The following is a 21589-nucleotide window of genomic DNA, read 5'->3' as shown; positions in this document are numbered from 1 at the left end:
ATAATCCGCTTAATGTGTTTACGTACAGCATTATATATACGAGGGTAGACTCAGTATGGAGCTCATTGTACAGAGTAGTTAGCTTTATATATTTATATTACATAATGTATTTTATGTCATCTTTCTTCTCATACGGCTCAGAAGGTAAGTTGTACCTATACTGTAAAAAGACTCACTGTTATTGTACAGACCTGTAGAGGAGCTGCAGATGTTGGCATCTGCCCAGAATCACTGCAGATAATATGTAGGTCAGAGAAGGAGCTCTCTCTTTCTCGCTCCCCGTCTCCTCCCTCCCTCTCTCTCTCTCTTTCTCCCTCCCTGTCTCCTCCCTCTCTCTCCCCCTCTTTCTCCCCCCCTCTCTCTATCTATCTCCCTATCTCTCCATCTCCCTCTTCTCCTCCCCCTCTCTCTCCCTCTTCTCCTCCCCCTCCCCTTCTCCTCCCCCTCTCTCTTTCTCCCTCCCTCTCCCTCCCCTCTTCTCCTCCCCTCTCTCCACCCCTCCCCTCTTCTCCTTCCCCTCTATCTCTTTCTCCCTCTCCCTCCCCTTCTCCTCCCCCTCTCTCCCCCTGCTCTACATGTCACAGAGTGGATGCATTAATGTGCTGATGAAACACCTGAGCAGCTCCAGCAGGAGGGGGGTGGAGTTCACACAGAGTGCAGGCAGCAGGGGGATAGAAAACACAACGTGCTGCCAAATACATTACCCTGAAAAGAACTCAATGTAATTCAAGTTATTTTTCATTAATAAAATAACTCAATTCGAGTAGTTGTTTTTTTACCTCCACAGTTACAAACGGTATAAGAACATAATCTTCACAGACAGATAGAAGCAGAGTTCTTCCAGTCAGACTGTGGCTGTTCTCTCTGCTCTGAACCTTCCTCAGGCAGCAGCCGTCAGATCAACACTCAGTAGTCAGTACAGCATAGGTTTCACCTGAGATAACACTCTCTCTCTCTCTCTCTCTCTCTCTCTCTCTCTCTCTCTCTATCCGAGACATTCTCTCTCTCTCTCTCTCTCTCTCTCTCTCTCTCTCTCTGAGACACTATCTCTCTCTCTCTAAGACTCTCTCTCTCTCTCTGACACTATCTCTCTCTCTCTAAGACTCTCTCTCTCTATCCGAGACATTCTCACTCTCTCTCTCTCTTCTCTCTCTCTCTCTCTCTCTCTATCCGAGACATTCACTCTCTCTCTCTCTATCCAAGACATTCTCACTCTCTCTCTCTCTCTCTCTCTCTGAGACATATTCTCTCTCTCTCAAATTGAATTCAAATGGGCTTTATTGACATGGGAAACATACGTTTACATTGCCAAAACCAAACAAAACAATCAAACGGAGAAATCAAAAGAAATCAGTACATTACAGAAGAAATGTCTTGTATGATTGACAGTCTTTATGGTGGTTGTATTACGTTGGATGTCCTTTTCTTGTCACAGCAGCTCACAAATCTTGCTGCTGTGTTTGCACATTGTTGTATTTCTCCCAGCAGGTATGGGAGTTTTGAGTTAAGTCTCTTTGGGTGTTTGCAATTTGTGGGAAGTATATGTCTCTGATGTCTTGGTACAGTGGGCATGCCCCCAGTGACAGAACACCTGTCCCATTATACACACCACTGCTCTCCTGTGTGTGTGTGTGTGTGTGTGTGTGTGTGTGTGTGTGTGTGTGTGTGTGTGTGTGTGTGTGTGTGTGTGTGTGTCAGGGAGGGGCCTCCACTACTCCACTATCTGTCATGAGACGACCACCTATCAGAAGGCCCTGCACGCACGCGCACGCACACACACACACACACACACACACACACACACACACGCTCATGCACAATCTAGATCTCCCCTGGGTCACGGTCTTTTCTGGGCTCTGCTGTCCCACTTCTCTCTATACTTGACACACATTCTACAGGGCGGAGACAGGCAGACGGACAGCTGTGTAGACAGACGGATAGAAAGACGGACAGACAGACGGACGGACGGACGACAGACAGCTGTGTAGACAGACAGACGGCTATGTAGACAGACGGATAGAAAGACAGACAGACAGACGGACGGACGGACGGACGGACAGACAGACAGACAGACAGACAGACAGACAGACAGACAGACAGACAGACAGACAGACAGACAGACAGACAGACAGACAGACAGACAGACAGACAGACAGCAAAAAGGACATACTCCAACCTGGCATGGCCTGAGGACAGAAGACAGATGACAGAAGACAGAAGACAGAGGACAGATGACAGAAGACAGAGGACAGAAGACAGAAGACAGAGGACAGAAGACAGAGGACAGAAGACAGAGGACAGAAGACAGAGGACAGAGGACAGAAGACAGAAGACAGATGACAGAAGACAGAGGACAGAGGACAGAGGACAGATGACAGAGGACAGGACAGAAGACAGAGGACAGAAGACAGAGGACAGAGGACAGAAGACAGAGGACAGAAGACAGAAGACAGAGGACAGAGGACAGAAGACAGAGGACAGATGACAGAGGACAGAAGACAGAGGACAGAAGACAGAGGACAGAAGACAGAAGACAGAGGACAGAGGACAGAAGACAGAAGACAGAAGACAGAGGACAGAAGACAGATGACAGAAGACAGAGGACAGAGGACAGAAGACAGATGACAGAAGACAGAAGACAGAAGACAGAGGACAGAAGACAGAAGACAGAGGACAGAAGACAGAAGACAGAAGACAGAGGACAGAAGACAGAGGACAGAAGACAGATGACAGAAGACAGAAGACAGAGGACAGAAGACAGAAGACAGAAGACAGAGGACAGAAGACAGAGGACAGAAGACAGAAGACAGAGGACAGAAGACAGATGACAGATGACAGAGGACAGAGGACAGAAGACAGATGATGTAGATCTAGAGAGAATACTGTTGCAACATACTGAGGGGTGTGAGTCACGTTTACATTCAGGTTAGACTGCACGCAGCAGGAAGCTGGTGGGCGGGCGCCATGGCGACGCCAAGGTCCTCTGAGTCATAAAGACTGCGGAGAAGTTAGAGAGAAGAAGAAGAAGAAGAAGAACCGGAACAACTAGCCTGAACAAGCAATGGAGCAAACAGCTGCTGGACGCTCCTCTGATCCCCGAATGGGAGGAGCCGACAGGAGAGAGAGAGGAAGGGCGTTTACTACAAGCTGCTCTGAGCTGGGCAACGTACTGTGGCAGATACCACCCCCCCTCTCGTGGATATGTGAAGGACGGGAGATACTACTGCCACGGAAGGAGTGGAAACAATTAGGTCGCTGATTAGGACTGATAGAACACACCTGTCAGGGCTTCAGGGTGCGCCCGTTTTGCTCTAACTGGAGCTGAGCTGAATGTGTTAAAATAGCTAACTGTAATACAATGTTATTTTTTTTACAATAATTTACATAACATCTTAAGAAATTACTAATGTGTATGGAAACTGACAAAAAAAGGTAATGGTAAAGGTAACGCTTAAAATGTATTATTGCAGCGGCAAAAGGCGCAGTGGAAAATGTTGGGTGCACCTAAATTATGTGCTGGGGTGCACCTAAATGAAAAAGTTAGGCGCACTGGTGCAACCAATGTAAAAAGTGAGTCTGGAGCCCTGCCTGTGCATCATTAGTTAACCCACACACCCCAGACACAGGCACTACAAATACACTGGGTTAGTGAGAGGTGAGGTGAGTGGAGGTGAGGTTGGAGTTGTTGCATTGAGAGAGAGATTGAGATATTTGGAGTTGTGCGAGGTGAGAGGTAGTGAGAGGAGAGGTAGTGAGAGGAGAGGTGAAGGCGAGAAGGTGTTCATTGTGTACTGGACCCTGGACTGGCTGAGAAACCCCCTTGTGTACTGACCCTGGACCGGACGACTACTCTGAGTATTGAACATTCCATCTTTTTGTACGAGAGCCTGTTTGTGTTTTGACCATCGGACTGTATTACGACCATTCTATTTGCCCATCGAACTATATTCTGCCTGAAGTCAATAAATATTCGTATTGATTGATATTGCACTTGTGTGGACATTTTAATTTGTTTGTTTTTTAACCGTGGCGAGTCTGAACACTACCAGGCTCGTCACAGTACGTTTACTACAAGCTGCTCTGAGCTTCATCTGCTGGGCAACGTGAGGATTCTTCACAACAGTTACAACTGTGACAACATGTGACCTAGTATTTAAACTGTGACACTTCTTCATCATGTGACCTAGTATTTAAACTGTGACACTTCTTCATCATGTGACCTAGTATTTAAACTGTGACACTTCTTCATCATGTGACCTAGTATTTAAACTGTGACACTACACATCATGTGACCTAGTATTTAAACTGTGACACTACACATCATGTGACCTAGTATTTAAACTGTGACACTTCTTCAACATGTGACCTAGTATCTAAACTGTGACACTTCTTCAACATGTGACCTAGTATCTAAACTGTGACACTACACATCATGTGACCTAGTATTTAAACTGTGACACTTCTTCAACATGTGACCTAGTATCTAAACCTGTCCTTTGAGCAGGTCGGTACTCGGCCTAGATGAGGGTTGGGTGGCCTTGCTCAGGGGCACCTCGGCACGGTAATCAACCCGCCAACTTCCCTCTATCTGATCCCAGCCCGGCTCAACCCCGGCCATATCAAAGCCTACGCTGCCCTTGGCTCAGCCCTCTCCTTGCAGTGATAGTAGAAACCTTACAGAACTGGCAGGGAGGCAGAGTGAGTGGACCTTGCCTTGACCTACTATCTGTGATAAAAAAAGCCTTAATGACGACATGCTGGCAGTGATCTTAGCTATCAAAGGAGACCTGAAGAGGAGCTGACTTTACATTAGCTTCACGGCTAACGGGCTGGAGCTCGAAGCTGACTTTACATTAGCTTCACGGCTAACGAGCTGGAGCTCGAAGCTGACTTTACATTAGCTTCACGGCTAACGAGCTGGAGCTCGAAGCTGACTTTACATTAGCTTCACGGCTAACGAGCTGGAGCTCGAAGCTGACTTTACATTAGCTTCACGGCTAACGAGCTGGAGCTCGAAACTGACTTTACATTAGCTTCACGGCTAACGAGCTGGAGCTCGAAGCTGACTTTACATTAGCTTCACGGCTAACGAGCTGGAGCTCGAAACTGACTTTACATTAGCTTCACGGCTAACGAGCTGGAGCATATAGGTCCTCAGTTAACGTCCTGCATCATCTCAAAGGAGGAGCATCAGTTAACCTCCTGCATCATCTCAAAGGAGGAGCATCAGTTAACCTCCTGCATCATCTCAAAGGAGGAGCATCAGTTAACCTCCTCCATCATCTCAAAGGAGGAGCATCAGTTAACCTCCTGCATCATCTCAAAGGAGGAGCATCAGTTAACCTCCTCCATCATCTCAAAGGAGGAGCATCAGTTAACCTCCTCCATCATCTCAAAGGAGGAGCATCAGTTAACCTCCTGCATCATCTCAAAGGAGGAGCATCAGTTAACCTCCTCCATCATCTCAAAGGAGGAGCATCAGTTAACCTCCTCCATCATCTCAAAGGAGGAGCATCAGTTGACAGTGAAGCACAGTCAAATAAACCTGTGGTTGTTGACGGGACATCAGGGTGATAGAATTACCTTTTCCATTTAGAGCACTTTGGCGTTCAATAGTCCTGTTCTATCAAGGCTTACAGATAAAAGGTTACATCGTTAGAGTAGCCTGACAGGGCTGAGAGTCGATATAGATTTAGAATAGAATAGAAGCACTTTATTGATCCAGAGGGAAATTCAGCACCACAGATTGCTCACAATAAACATTTAGTTAGTCAAAAAAATCTAAGAATAAGAATAAAAATACACAGTCAGAGATATACATTCTCAAATATGTATATATACATTCTAAAATTCTGAAATATACAGTCTGACAATATACAGTAATATACAGTCAAATTAAAATGTAAAAGTCCAGGAATGTATACCTCTAGTAAAATGTAAATGTACAGGAATGTATCTTATAGTAAAATGTAAATGTACAGGAATGTATCCTATAGTAAAATGTAAAAGTCCAGGGCCCTCATTCATCAACGTGACTTACGCACAGATATGTGCTTAACCTGTGCGTACGACCATTTCTAAGCAAAGTGTGGGATTCATCAATTTCAACTTGAACTTGACTTCGTGCTTATATTTACGCACAGCTCGGAGCATGCGTAGCTGACGCCCAGTGGTAGAACATCGTTACTACGGCATAAGCGCTCCTCAGTTCTGCATTAGTTTCAACGCGGAAATAAGCGTCCGTGCATTACTTCCAACACTGGCGTGTTCAACTTCTGTATGACCCGTAATTCATTATAGTTCATTGTAAAATAGCAACAGTAGTGTAATTATAACGGGCTCACACGCGAACAAGAGGTTGGCCTGCTTGTTTGGCACGGGGGGCAGACGCAGAACACCAACCTCCAAACGCGATTAAATATTGTTTCAAATAAAAAGCGACATACTATTATTTTGTGTGTCATGTTTCCAAATAAGATTGGCCACAACGGAATGCTTTCTACTTCAATTTGTTGATTAGAATAGATTACCTCGCTCCGTTGAAACTTCACTGAGCTCAGCACACAGACATGATAATAATAACAACAACAATAATAATAATAGCTTCATTTTACATAGCGCCTTTCAAGAGAGACCCATGCAAGGTCGCTTTACATAGATGGGGGGGGGGGATAACAAAGTAATAAAGATAGTGGACAGACTATGTAAATATGATGATGGGATTCAAGTTTGCGTTTTTGTTGATCATAGGCATGCTGTATGATAGTATGATATCTTAATCAAACATTCTAGAACATTTGTCGTCACAGATCATGTCATAATAGAACATAGGCTACATGGCATGGTCCATCGTGATATTGTGTAGACTGTTATTACTGTACCAGTACCACCCATTGTGACAACAGCCTTGTGAGTCCCGCACACAAACATGATGGAATTCAAGTTCATGTATTGAAAGGCAGGCTACATCATACATGGCAGTGAGATTCATTGTTCTTGTATATGCTCTCGTATTATTGTTTATATAGGCTACCCAATACTGACACCAAAATAGATTGTATGCCTCTAGAAATCATATGCAGCAGGTAGAAAATTGACGGAAAATCCGTCGCGATTTGGAATAAAATTGAGGAGAACTTTAATCCCTGGGTATTAATCAAACAAAACGGGAAAAGGCAGTCATATTCCAGCACGGTCTTTATTAGTGTTTGCGCTGCCCAGGCAGCAATGGTTAATAGATATCATATCCGACATCACCGTACGTGTACACGTCTGTCAGCCTGTCACATAACACGCTTCCCTCGGCTTAGTCCATTTTTCCACATTTCATGGGGGTATTCCATTACCGTATATGGTTAATCGGGGCGGTTCTGGTATGCAAATACTTAAAACAGTGCACGAGCTCAAACGTAGGATCAAAGTCATATTTATCAAGACAGGTGTGCGTAGGACCTGTGTACGCACGTGTGATAAATCCCGTTTCTTTTGTGCGTGCACATATTCTAAATTCTGTGCTTAAGTATGGAAATAGAACATTTTCTACGTCACGTTGATGAATGAGGGCCCAGGAATGTATCCTATAGTAAAATGTAAAAGTACAGGAATGTTTCCTATAGTAAAATGTAAATGTACAGGAAGGTATACCTATAGTAAAATGTAAATGTACAGGAATGTATACCTATAGTAAAATGTAAATGTACAGGAATGTATACCTATAGTCAAATGTAAAAGTCTAGGAATGTATACCGATAGTAAAATGTAAAAGTACAGGAATGTTTCCTATAGTAAAATGTAAATGTACAGGAAGGTATACCTATAGTAAAATGTAAAAGTCCAGGAAGGTATACCTAAATTAAAATGTAAATGTACAGGAAGGTATACCTAAATTAAAATGTAAATGTACAGGAAGGTATACCTAAATTAAAATGTAAATGTACAGGAAGGTATGTAAATGTACAGGAAGGTATACCTAAATTAAAATGTAAATGTACAGGAAGGTATACAGGGATTGACTCTGGGCTCAGGGAGGCTCAGTGGGGCGTTGTACAGTCTGATGGATGTTGTTACTCTGGGCTCAGGGAGGTGTTGTACAGTCTGATGGATGTTGTTACTCTGGGCTCAGGGAGGTGTTGTACAGTCTGATGGATGTTGTTACTCTGGGCTCAGGGAGGTGTTGTACAGTCTGATGGATGTTGTTACTCTGGGCTCAGGGAGGTGTTGTACAGTCTGATGGATGTTGTTACTCTGGGCTCAGGGAGATGTTGTACAGTCTGATGGATGTTGTTACTCTGGGCTCAGGGAGGCGTTGTACAGTCTGATGGATGTTGTTACTCTGGGCTCAGTGAGGTGTTGTACAGTCTGATGGATGTTGTTACTCTGGGCTCAGGGAGGCGTTGTACAGTCCGATGGCTGTTGTTACTCTGGGCTCAGGGAGGCTCAGTGGGGCGTTGTACAGTCCGATGGCTGTTGGTACGAAGGACTTCCTGTGCCGTTCAGTGTTGCATCTTGGGAGTCTGAGTCTAACACTGAACGTGCTCCTTCTATCGGCACGATATCAGCCTTCGGCTGCTTCCTCCAAAAACAAACGGCAACAAGTGGGCCAGAGGTCTGCAGGCCGCGTGCTGGCTGACGCCCGGGCTCTGCCGGGTCAATGTCTCCAAACAGCCCCCGCTGAGCTTTTGCGGCACGGGCACCAGGGATGCGTTCTTCATGGGACGGGATTGCACTCCGTGCACCCAAAGATTTGAGCAGATGCGCATGCACTCAAGAACGCGCTGCACTCGACTCTCAGCATCATGTTTACCTGCCTGCCGGCACTACCTGGCATTATCATAACAATAGCCGCTCGTTAGGCCGGTGTCTACTACTGTCTTCAACTACGTCCGTTTGTTTTGTGAGACAATGAGACTAATTGCCTCTAGGGATGGACTGCAACCCATTTCATGGCAATCACATTCACAGGTGTAAACGGTGCTCTGCCTCTGCCTGAATCAGACCATCGTTCACACCAACCCTGAGGGGTGGGGGCAGGGAGCTGTGTCTACCACACTACACAGTGGCTTTTTATTATTGTCTATTTAAAACTGAATCAAACCATAAACAAGGTGGCCTGTTGGGATGTTAGATCCTAATGTAAAAAACTGTGATTTTATATGTCTGCACTTTATGTGCTCATTTTATGCCTGTCTTTTTTCTGTTTCTGTATGAAAGGCTATACAAATAAAGTTTATTATAATACATGTGCGCGAGGTAACATTTATGCGCATGAGCGCGCGTGCACGTGGCATCATTAGCACGCGTGCAATCAGTGTTGATATGATGAACGCACCTCTGCCGGGCACCCAATGCTCTTGAACGCCTTGCCCTTGGATCTTAGGCTAGCAGAATCAGTGTCCTCTTTTAAGTCACTTTTAAAGACACATGTTTTTTTTTAATGTTTTTCCTAATGTTATGGGTTTAGGTCAGCTCTGATAATTGCATAAGCTGTTTTATCAATCTGCCTACAAATCCTGTTTGAAAGGTTTTTTTTATCTCTTTTTCTCTTGTTCTCTTGTTTTATTTTCTATTTGATTTTTTTTCGCCTTTCCTGATGTTTGCAGTTTGCTGTTTTTAACATGTCTGTAAAGCACTTTGTAACTTTGTTTGGAAAAGCACTATACAAACACAATTCATTCATTCACTCATTGTGTTCAATGCTCTGAACGGGGGGTAAATCTGCATGTCGCTATGATGCCCCTCTAGCTCATGGAATGAACTCCAACAGTCCTTAAAGCGTGACATTCTCCCCTCTGTTGCAGAGTTTAAAACCTTGATCTCCAACATTTGTCAATCAAGTTGTACATGTTTTAATTGATTGTTATCCTCACTTGTCTTATTGTTATGATTGTATATGCCGTGTGATTTTATATGCCTTTTTTGTGCTCATTTCTGTATGTGTGTACACTCGACGTGACTGTAAACGAGGGAAACCTCAGTCGTCTTTCAAGTTTAAAGTTTAAAAAAAGAAATTCACAATAATCATAATTTCTCACTACTGTATATTGACCACGTGATCACTGTATATATCACTGTACATTGTTTAGTGAATCTATTGGCGGTAAACACTTCTGAATATGAATCTATTGGCGGTAAACACTTCTGAATATGAATCTATTGGCGGTAAACACTTCTGAATATGAATCTATTGGCGGTAAACACTTCTGAATATGAATCTATTGGCGGTAAACACTTCTGAATATGAATCTATTGGCGGTAAACACTTCTGAATATGAATCTATTGGCGGTAAACACTTCTGAATATGAATCTATTGGCAGTAAACACTTCTGAATATGAATCTATTGGCGGTAAACACTTCTGAATATGAATCTATTGGCGGTAAACACTTCTGAATATGAATCTATTAGCGGTAAACACTTCTGAATATGAATCTATTAGCGGTAAACACTTCTGAATATGAATCTATTAGCGGTAAACACTTCTGAATATGAATCTATTAGCGGTGGTCGGATACTGCGGTGGACCACCACGAACGAGGCGATGCGTGGGAAACGCTGCAAGCAACGACCTAAACCCAAACTTCCTGAACAATTTGCCATGGTGTCTAACCCCCCCCCCTGCTGAGAGGGGTTGAGAGGCCTCTAACCAGAGAGATGCAGCGTGGAGATAATTAGAACCAGACAAACAGATAGAGACACAGGCCCGCCTGTCAGAACCACACAACACCGCCTTGTTCACCATAATCACACAGAGATCACACTTATCCTGTGTGTGTGTGTGTGTGTGTGTGTGTGTGTGTGTGTGTGTGTGTGTGTGTGTGTGTCGGGCACTTCCTAAGAACCACTGTCAAAGACACGCGCGCACACACACGCACGCACGCACGCACACACACACACACACACACACACACACACACACACACACACACACACACACACACACACACACACACACACACACACACACACACACACACACACACACACACACACACACACACACACACACACACACACACACACACACACACACACACACACACACACACACAGGTCCATTCAGAGTGCAGTATGAAGAGGCTTCATGGAAATAGACCAACACACAGAAAACACATTGAGTCAATCAAGCTCCTGGAAACTACAGTAAGATAGACTACAGTAAGATAAACTACAGTAATATAGACTACAGTAATATAGACTACAGTAATATAGACTACAGTAAGATAGACTACAGTAATATAGACTACAGTAATATAGACTACAGTAATATAGACTACAGTAATATAGACTACAGTAATATAGACTACAGTAATATAGACTACAGTAAGATAGACTACAGTAATATAGACTACAGTAATATAGACTACAGTAATATAGACTACAGTAATATAGACTACAGTAAGATAGACTACAGTAAGATAGACTACAGTAATATAGACTACAGTATGATAGACTACAGTAATATAGACTACAGTAATATAGACTACAGTAAGATAGACTACAGTAAGATAGACTACAGTAATATAGACTACAGTAATATAGACTACAGTAAGATAGACTACAGTAAGATAGACTACAGTATGATAGACTACAGTAATATAGACTACAGTAAGATAGACTACAGTAATATAGACTACAGTAATATAGACTACAGTAATATAGACTACAGTAATATAGACTACAGTAAGATAGACTACAGTAATATAGACTACAGTAAGATAGACTACAGTATGATAGACTACAGTAATATAGACTACAGTAAGATAGACTACAGTAATATAGACTACAGTAATATAGACTACAGTAATATAGACTACAGTAATATAGACTACAGTAAGATAGACTACAGTAAGACAGTACTGTAGGATAGACTCCACTCAATAACCACCTCTATCATCAAGACAATGATCACCAACCATGGACACAACTACAGTAGGCTTAAATACAAGCTGTATCAAACTAACACACACTTTATCAGCTTTACCACACGCACACATTATGCACACACAGGCACACAGTGACACTGAACAACATGTTCTCTCTAGCAGATGGCCGATGTAGGTGTGTGGTGTGTGGTGTGTGTGTGTGTGTGTGACTTGGGGTGCAATCTGTTCCCAAACACAACCTCTAAAGCCACCACACACCTATCTCTCTCTCTCTCTCTGTATCTCCCTCTCTGTCTCTCTCTCTGTATCTCCCTCTCTGTCTCTCTCTCTCTCTCTCTCTCTCTCTCTCTCTCTCTCTCTCTCTCTCTCTCTCTCCCTCTCTCTCTCTGTCTCTCTCCCTTCAGGAGGCTTCAGAACAGGTGTGTCCACACAGCAGGTCAGTGACAGCAGCATTGGACTCTGTCCTGTTTGTCGTCTAGAACTTTCTACTCAGGTCAAACAGCCTCAAGGACACACAGAGAGAGAGAGAGAGAGAGAGAGAGAGAGAGAGAGAGAGAGAGAGAGAGAGAGAGAGAGAGAGAGAGAGAGAGAGAGAGAGAGAGAGAGACACAGATAGATGTAGATATTATGATAGAGAGAGAGGTAGAGATATTAGGAAAGAGAGAGAGGGAGGTATTAGAAAGAGAGATAGAGAGAGAGGTAGATATATTAGTATAGAGAGAGAGAGAGAGAGAGAGAGAGAGAGAGAGAGAGAGAGAGAGAGATTGGGATAGAGAGAGAGAGATTGGGATAGAGAGAGAGAGAGAGAGAGAGAGAGAGAGAGAGAGAGAGAGATTGGGATAGAGAGAGAGAGAGAGAGAGAGAGAGATTGGGGATAGAGAGAGAGAGATTGGGATAGAGAGAGAAAGAAGAGAGAGAGAGAGAGAGAGAGAGAGAGAGAGAGAGAGAGAGAGAGAGAGAGAGAGAGAGAGAGATTGGGAGAGAGAGAGGCCGTTACCCACTAATACTAAAAATACAAAAAAGAGCAATTAACTTTTGGACACACCTAAAACGAAGTGACCCCCTCTCGTACCATTATCAAGCCCTGCAGTGCCAAGAGCAGAGGAGCATCAGGAACCCCCTTACCCAGCTGGTCCTGAGGCTGAGTCCACAAACTTGCTCTCTTAACACACCTCAGGAACAGAACACATCACCAATCAGAATACATCAAATTACTACACAGCTAAAACAAAACTACATCACCTATTGGAAAACACAAACAAAAGCACAGAGCAAAATGCAGTGCTATCTGGCTCTAAATCGACAGTACACCATAGCAGATTACTTGAGCATGGTGACTGATCAACAACTAAAAAGAACCTTGACAAAATACAGACTGAGTGAGCACAGCCTCGCTGTTGAAAAGGGAAGGCACAGGAAAACCTGGCTCCCTGCAGAGCAAAGGCTATGCTGTCATTGCATCCTCAGTGAGCCTGAAACTGAGTTGCACTTCCTCACCAAATGTGAAAAATATAAAGATATTAGAGAAACGCATTTAAAAAAATTTGAACTAATAACAAAAGGTTTTCTTGCACTACCAGACACAGGAAAACGACCAGTCCTACTAGGGGAGGACTCAACAACTGTGAGCTAGCAGCAGCCTATGTTGCTGCCTGCCATAGACTGAGGGACAGTGAGTGACAGTCACCTGACATGTTTATGCCGTAATATTTTATGTTCCATTTTATGATGAAAATGTTTGTATATACTATGACATTAATATGTGTTTTGTAATCCATGCTTATGTTATCAACCATTTGCTTTGGCAACATGTACAAGCTGCGTCATGCCAATAAAGCCACTTGAATTGAATTGAGAGAGAGAGAGAGAGATTGAGAGAGAGAGAGAGAGAGAGAGAGAGAGAGAGAGAGAGAGAGAGAGAGAGAGAGAGAGAGATTGGGATAGAGAGAGAGAGTACAGGTGCAATCCGCTTCTCAGAAAACCTTTAGTGTGTTTATTGAATCTAACAGCCACCTGCTCCACTCTACTGCAGTAGATCCACAGTATCAGAGCGTGTGCCATGTTGCTTGAACTGCCTGATAATGTCTCTCCTACTGACAGACAGACTCTGGACCAGACACCAGAAGGATCACACAGGGCAGTATGAGCTGTAGGCCATGCAGCTCTTTCATCTTCAATTCAATAACGTCGTTTATAAGAGATTAGATAAAATCAGGTTATTGTCAGCAGCAAAACACCACAATAAAACAACACACCAAGAGCCATACAGAGAAGAGTAACGCACCAACAGTCTTACAGCTAGGGGCCGTACCGAATGTCATTGTTTTACATTCGAAGCTTCTATTGACGTTTTCGAATGAAGCTTCGAATGGTTGTCGTCATATTTTATGACATAAAAAATTATAATTTTTTAATTTGTATTCCTCAAACAAAACCCTCAATTTGAATAAAGTGATTCATCTGATTAAATTAGTCTTTTTTATTATTAAATCAACTTTCTTTAATGAATATAACTCGTCAGTTTCGTCAACATAAATAATCCAATAAGGGCGCGGTTGGTACGAAAGTGATGGTGACGTCTTGATGGAGCGCCGAGCGCCAAGCGGATGCAGATAGGCTACATCATTTATGATAAATGTTTTATTTACATTTTTATGACGAGTCATATACTATAATAGTATAATATTATATTATTAGTGTAGCATCTTTATCTGCAACTGTGAAGAAAAACTCCATTGGTTTAAACAGAATGAATAGACACATAATAATAATAATAATAATAATAATAATAATAATAATAATAATAATAATAATAATAATAATAATAATAATAATAATAATAACAAAAAAAAAAAAAAAATAATACAACAAACAAAAACAAAATTATAATAATAATAATTTAAATGTTGATTTATAATTAGAATGTCAACGTTATGAATGAAGCGTCGAACCTTCGAACTATTCGGTATAGCCCTACTTACAGCAATGCATAGAAGGACAATGCTCCATTGCTCTATACTTGTTGGTGTGTTTCTCTACGAGTGAATGTGGTATTTTGCTTTAAAACAGTCACATTTCTCCTTTGGGATTAATGCATTTATCTTATATTATCATAAACCCGTAATCGACTCTAGCCTAGTATAGTGAAGGACTAGACCCCATATCAGGTATTCAGACTAGCCTGAAATCTATACCACAATGTCCACAAAAGAGATGGCAGTTGTCCTCAGTCAGCTTGTACAGACAGGAGCTCGACCCCATCGACTCTGAATTAGTTTTTGTGATCATTGCATTTATACAGCTCTTTTCTAGACACTCAAAGCGCTTTACAATGTAGGGGGGGGGGGATCGCCTCCTTCACCACCACTGTCGCTGCCTAACTAGCCAGGGAGAGGACTCTACATGTAGCCATGCTGCCTAACTAGCCAGGGAGAGGACTCTACATGTAGCCATGCTGCCTAACTAGCCAGAGAGAGGACTCTACATGTAGCCATGCTGCCTAACTAGCCAGGGAGAGGACTCTACATGTAGCCATGCTGCCGAACTAGCCAGGGAGAGGACTCTACATGTAGCCATGCTGCCTAACTAGCCAGAGAGAGGACTCTACATGTAGCCATGCTGCCTAACTAGCCAGAGAGAGGACTCTACATGTAGCCATGCTGCCTAACTAGCCAGGGAGAGGACTCTACATGTAGCCATGCTGCCTAACTAGCCAGGGAGAGGACTCTACATGTAGCCATGCTGCCTAACTAGCCAGGGAGAGGACTCTACATGTAGCCATGCTGCCTAACTAGCCAGGGAGAGGACTCTACATGTAGCCATGCTGCCTAACTAGCCAGGGAGAGGACTCTACATGTAGCCATGCTGCCTAACTAGCCAGGGAGAGGACATGTAGCCATGCTGCCTAACTAGCCAGAGAGAGGACTCTACATGTAGCCATGCTGCCTAACTAGCCAGGGAGAGGACATGTAGCCATGCTGCCTAACTAGCCAGGGAGAGGACTCTACATGTAGCCATGCTGCCTAACTAGCCAGGGAGAGGACTCTACATGTAGCCATGCTGCCTAACTAGCCAGGGAGAGGACTCTACATGTAGCCATGCTGCCTAACCAGCCAGGGAGAGGACTCTACATGTAGCCATGCTGCCTAACTAGCCAGGGAGAGGACTCTACATGTAGCCATGCTGCCTAACTAGCCAGGGAGAGGACTCTACATGTAGCCATGCTGCCTAACTAGCCAGGGAGAGGACTCTACATGTAGCCATGCTGCCTAACTAGCCAGGGAGAGGACTCTACATGTAGCCATGCTGCCTAACTAGCCAGGGAGAGGACTCTACATGTAGCCATGCTGCCTAACTAGCCAGGGAGAGGACTCTACATGTAGCCATGCTGCCTAACTAGCCAGAGAGAGGACTCTACATGTAGCCATGCTGCCTAACTAGCCAGAGAGAGGACTCTACATGTAGCCATGCTGCCTAACTAGCCAGAGAGAGGACTCTACATGTAGCCATGCTGCCTAACTAGCCAGGGAGAGGACTCTACATGTAGCCATGCTGCCTAACTAGCCAGGGAGAGGACATGTAGCCACTAGGGGTGGGGGAAAAAATCGATACGTAGTAGTATCGCGATACTTTGCGTGGCGATACTGTATCGATACAGGGACGCCAAGTATTAATATTTAATTATTCATAAAAAAAGATATATATATTTTGGATAAGGAAGTTGCATTGTTCATTTCAATACCTGTAATAGTACAGTAGTCCACACACACACATGTGCATTCAGTTAAGTTGGAATATGACTGTAATACAAACAGTTCAGTTGGTCAGGTACATGCAGATTACAGTGTTTACATCTGTCTGCTTGAGAAAATACCATGTTCTGCAATAAAAATTATTGAAGTGAGATGAACAGACTGAACTTTATTTTATTAGATAAAACATGTCGACAGTTTTACTTTGCAGTAAAAAAAATAAAAAATTGATAAAAAAAATATATATATATATATATTGCAATATTTCGCGATATATCGAGTATCGTATCGTGGCTCAAGTATTGCGATAGTATCATATCGCGAGGACTCTGGCGATTCCCACCCCTAGTAGCCACGCTGCCTAACTAGCCAGGGAGCGGCCTAACTAGTCACTTCTGCTCAAGTTCACCCGATACAGTGAAAGAGTAAAAAAGTACGCAAACCGCGTGTTATTAGTCTTCTAGCGGATAACTTTGTGGTCAGGCGAGTATGAATCCCGCCTGGGTTTCTGAGCGTGTGTCTGGCGCCGGGGAACAAAGGCTGTTCTGTGTGCAGAGCGGGATGTAGATCTGTGTGTTAAAGGGACTACTGTACATGTTGACCACAGCACGCTCAAACGCACCTTCTCGGAAAATACACACTCAAATAGAAAATACACACGTTGTTTCTATGATATCATACACCTCGGTTTCAATTTGTGAATGTGAACAAGTTCCCCCTTAAAGGCTGAGCGTGGGCAATAGACCTGTCTCAAACCCTGCCCTCTTTTCTTGATCCTCCAATCACAACTGTCGCTTACCTCGGACAAACCAAGTTTGTCCGAGGTAAGCGACAGTTGTGATTGGAGGATCAAGAAAAGGGGCAGGGTTTGAGACAGGTCCATTTCAGAGGAGTGAGCTGAGCGTGTCCAGAGGAGACAGACGCACGCTGCACGCTCACTTCTTTTGAAATGGCCTTACCCTTACCCCACCTTTAATCTGAAGACCAGAGAGACAAATCTCCTAGGACACTATGACAAGTACCCATGGTGATTTAACTCCTAGGAGTCCTCTCCCTGGCTAGTGTAGAAACAGAGAGGTATAGAGGCTGCTAGAATGAGAACAGGACTGAAACAGAGGGGTATAGAGGCTGATAGAATGAGAACAGGACTGAAACAGAGAGGTATAGAGGCTGATAGAATGAGAACAGGACTGAAACAGAGAGGTATAGAGGCTGATAGAATAAGAACAGGACTGAAACAGAGAGGTATAGAGGCTGCTAGAATGAGAACGGGACTGAAACAGAGAGGTATAGAGGCTGCTAGAATGAGAACAGGACTGAAACAGAGAGGTATAGAGGCTGATAGAATGAGAACAGGACTGAAACAGAGAGGTATAGAGGCTGCTAGAATGAGAACAGGACTGAAACAGAGAGGTATAGAGGCTGCTAGAATGAGAACAGGACTGAAACAGAGAGGTATAGAGGCTGCTAGAATGAGAACAGGACTGAAACAGAGAGGTATAGAGGCTGATATAATGAGAACAGGACTGAAACAGAGGGGTATAGAGGCTGCTAGAATGAGAACAGGACTGAAACAGAGGTATAGAGGCTGCTAGAATGAGAACAGGACTGAAACAGAGAGGTATAGAGGCTGATAGAATGAGAACAGGACTGAAACAGAGAGGTATAGAGGCTGATAGAATGAGAACAGGACTGAAACAGAGGTATAGAGGTTGATAGAATGAGAACAGGACTGAAACAGAGAGGTATAGAGGCTGCTAGAATGAGAACAGGACTGAAACAGAGGTATAGAGGCTGATAGAATGAGAACAGGACTGAAACAGAGGGGTATAGAGGCTGATAGAATGAGAACAGGACTGAAACAGAGAGGTATAGAGGCTGATAGAATGAGAACAGGACTGAAACAGAGAGGTATAGAGGCTGCTAGAATGAGAACAGGACTGAAACAGAGAGGTATAGAGGCTGCTAGAATGAGAACAGGACTGAAACAGAGGTATAGAGGTTGATAGAATGAGAACAGGACTGAAACAGAGAGGTATAGAGGCTGCTAGAATGAGAACAGGACTGAAACAGAGAGGTATAGAGGCTGCTAGAATGAGAACAGGACTGAAACAGAGAGGTATAGAGGCTGATAGAATGAGAACAGGACTGAAACAGAGAGGTATAGAGGCTGCTAGAATGAGAACAGGACTGAAACAGAGGTATAGAGGCTGATATAATGAGAACAGGACTGAAACAGAGGGGTATAGAGGCTGCTAGAATGAGAACAGGACTGAAACAGAGAGGTATAGAGGCTGCTAGAATGAGAACAGGACTGAAACAGAGAGGTATAGAGGCTGCTAGAATGAGAACAAGACTGAAACAGAGAGGTATAGAGGCTGCTAGAATGAGAACAGGACTGAAACAGAGAGGTATAGAGGCTGCTAGAATGAGAACAAGACTGAAACAGAGAGGTATAGAGGCTGATAGAATGAGAACAGGACTGAAACAGAGGTATAGAGGCTGCTAGAATGAGAACGGGACTGAAACAGAGGGGTATAGAGGCTGATAGAATGAGAACGGGACTGAAACAGAGAGGTATAAAGGCTGCTAGAATGAGAACAGGACTGAAACAGAGGGGTATAGAGGCTGCTAGAATGAGAACAGGACTGAAACAGAGAGGTATAGAGGCTGATAGAATGAGAACAGGACTGAAACAGAGGTATAGAGGCTGCTAGAATGAGAACAGGACTGAAACAGAGAGGTATAGAGGCTGATAGAATGAGAACAGGACTGAAACAGAGGTATAGAGGCTGCTAGAATGAGAACAGGACTGAAACAGAGAGGTATAGAGGCTGATAGAATGAGAACAGGACTGAAACAGAGAGGTATAGAGGCTGCTAGAATGAGAACAAGACTGAAACAGAGAGGTATAGAGGCTGATAGAATGAGAACAGGACTGAAACAGAGGGGTATAGAGGCTGCTAGAATGAGAACAAGACTGAAACAAAGAGGTATAGAGGCTGCTAGAATGAGAACAGGACTGAAACAGAGAGGTATAGAGGCTGCTAGAATGAGAACAGGACTGAAACAGAGGGGTATAGAGGCTGCTAGAATGAGAACAGGACTGAAACAGAGAGGTATAGAGGCTGATAGAATGAGAACAGGACTGAAACAGAGGTATAGAGGCTGCTAGAATGAGAACAGGACTGAAAGGTATAGGCTGATAGAATGAGAACAGGACTGAAACAGAGAGGTATAGAGGCTGATAGAATAAGAACAGGACTGAAACAGAGGGGTATAGAGGCTGATAGAATGAGAACAGGACTGAAACAGAGAGGTATAGAGGCTGATAGAATGAGAACAGGACTGAAACAGAGAGGTATAGAGGCTGCTAGAATGAGAACAGGACTGAAACAGAGAGGTATAGAGGCTGCTAGAATGAGAACAGGACTGAAACAGAGAGGTATAGAGGCTGCTAGAATGAGAACAGGACTGAAACAGAGAGGTATAGAGGCTGCTAGAATGAGAACAGGACTGAAACAGAGAGGTATAGAGGCTGATAGAATGAGAACAGGACTGAAACAGAGAGGTATAGAGGCTGCTAGAATGAGAACGGGACTGAAACAGAGAGGTATAGAGGCTGCTAGAATGAGAACAAGACTGAAACAGAGAGGTATAGAGGCTGATAGAATGAGAACAGGACTGAAACAGAGAGGTATAGAGGCTGCTAGAATGAGAACAGGACTGAAACAGAGAGGTATAGAGGCTGCTAGAATGAGAACAGGACTGAAACAGAGAGGTATAGAGGCTGCTAGAATGAGAACAGGACTGAAACAGAGGGGTATAGAGGCTGCTAGAATGAGAACAGGACTGAAACAGAGAGGTATAGAGGCTGATAGAATGAGAACAGGACTGAAACAGAGAGGTATAGAGGCTGCTAGAATGAGAACAGGACTGAAACAGATGTATAGAGGCTGCTAGAATGAGAACAGGACTGAAACAGAGGTATAGAGGCTGCTAGAATGAGAACAGGACTGAAACAGAGGTATAGAGGTTGATATAATGAGAACAGGACTGAAACAGAGAGGTATAGAGGTTGATATAATGAGAACAGGACTGAAACAGAGGGGTATAGAGGCTGATAGAATGAGAACAGGACTGAAACAGAGAGGTATAGAGGCTGATAGAATGAGAACAGGACTGAAACAGAGAGGTATAGAGGCTGCTAGAATGAGAACAGGACTGAAACAGAGAGGTATAGAGGCTGCTAGAATGAGAACAGGACTGAAACAGAGGTATAGAGGTTGATAGAATGAGAACAGGACTGAAACAGAGAGGTATAGAGGCTGCTAGAATGAGAACAGGACTGAAACAGAGAGGTATAGAGGCTGCTAGAATGAGAACAGGACTGAAACAGAGAGGTATAGAGGCTGATAGAATGAGAACAGGACTGAAACAGAGAGGTATAGAGGCTGCTAGAATGAGAACAGGACTGAAACAGAGAGTTATAGAGGCTGCTAGAATGAGAACGGGACTGAAACAGAGAGGTATAGAGGCTGCTAGAATGAGAACAGGACTGAAACAGAGGTATAGAGGCTGATAGAATGAGAACAGGACTGAAACAGAGGAGTATAGAGGCTGCTAGAATGAGAACAGGACTGAAAGGTATAGGCTGATAGAATGAGAACAGGACTGAAACAGAGAGGTATAGAGGCTGATAGAATGAGAACAGGACTGAAACAGAGAGGTATAGAGGCTGCTAGAATAAGAACAGGACTGAAACAGAGGGGTATAGAGGCTGATAGAATGAGAACAGGACTGAAACAGAGGGGTATAGAGGCTGATAGAATGAGAACAGGACTGAAACAGAGAGGTATAGAGGCTGATAGAATGAGAACAGGACTGAAACAGAGAGGTATAGAGGCTGATAGAATGAGAACAGGACTGAAACAGAGAGGTATAGAGGCTGCTAGA

This window comes from Notolepis coatsorum, assembly GCF_963971535.1.
Source record: "Notolepis coatsorum genome assembly, chromosome: 19".
NCBI lineage: Eukaryota > Metazoa > Chordata > Actinopteri > Aulopiformes > Paralepididae > Notolepis > Notolepis coatsorum.
The sequence above is the reverse complement of the archived record's forward strand: the minus strand, read 5'-3'. Positions refer to the sequence as shown.